This window comes from Theropithecus gelada, chromosome 8, assembly GCF_003255815.1.
Source record: "Theropithecus gelada isolate Dixy chromosome 8, Tgel_1.0, whole genome shotgun sequence".
NCBI classification, from domain to species: Eukaryota; Metazoa; Chordata; class Mammalia; order Primates; family Cercopithecidae; genus Theropithecus; species Theropithecus gelada.
Window position 1 is genome coordinate 105,666,974 of NC_037676.1, and position 1,000 is coordinate 105,667,973.

General features: G+C 38.0%; 1 non-coding gene across 1 annotated transcript; it reads left to right on the plus strand.

Moving 5' to 3' along the window:
- On the plus strand, window positions 1-107 carry LOC112630935. The gene has a single exon (XR_003121040.1). It is a non-coding gene; the product is annotated as a U6 spliceosomal RNA (small nuclear RNA).
- The last annotated feature ends 893 nt before the right edge of the window (window positions 108-1,000 follow it).

Genomic DNA, 1,000 nt, shown 5'->3' on the forward strand with positions numbered 1-1,000 from the left:
GTGCTCATTTCGGCAGCACATATACTAAAATTGGAATGATACATAGAAGATTAGCATGGCCCCTGTGCAAGGATGACATGCTAATTCATGAAGCGTTCCATATTTTTGCTGGTACCATTCTTTCTGAAACTATTCCAAACAATAGACAAAGAGGGAAACTTCCCTAACTCATTGCATGAGGCCAGCATCATCCTGATACCAAAACCTGGCAGAAACATAACAAAAAAAGAAAATTTCAAGCCAATATCTCTGATGAACATCAATGCAAAAATCCTCAATAAAATACTGGCAAACCAAATCCAGCAGCACATTAAAAAGCTTATCCACTACGATCAGGTTGGCTTCATCCCTATACACAAATCAATAAATGTAATCCATCACATAAACAAAACCAATGATAAAAACCACGATTATCTCAATAGATGCCGAAAAGGCCTTCAACAAAATTCAACACCCCTTCATGCTGAAAACTCTCAGTAAATTGGGTATTGATGGAATGTATCTCAAAATAAGAGCTATTTTTGACAAACCCACAGCTAATATCATATTGAATGGGCAAAAACGGGAAGCATTCCCTTTGAAAACTGGCACAAGACAAGGATGCCCTCTCTCACCACTCCTATTCAACATGGTATTGGAAGTTCTGGTCAGGGCAATCAGGCAAGAGAAAGAAATAAAGGGTATTCAAACAGGAAGAGAGGAAGTCAAATTGTCTCTGCACATGACATGATTGTATATTTAGAAAACTCCATCGTCTCAGCCAAAAGTTCCCTTAGGCTGATAAGCAACTTCAGTAAAGTCTCAGGATACAAAATCAATGTGCAAAAATCACAAGCATTCCTATACACCAATAACTAACAAACAGAAAGCCAAATCAGGAGTGAACTCCCATTCACAACTGCTACTAAGAGAATAAAATATATAGGAATACAACTTACAAGGGATGTGAAGGACCTCTTCAAGGAGAACTACAAATTACTGCTCCAGGAAATAAGAGAGG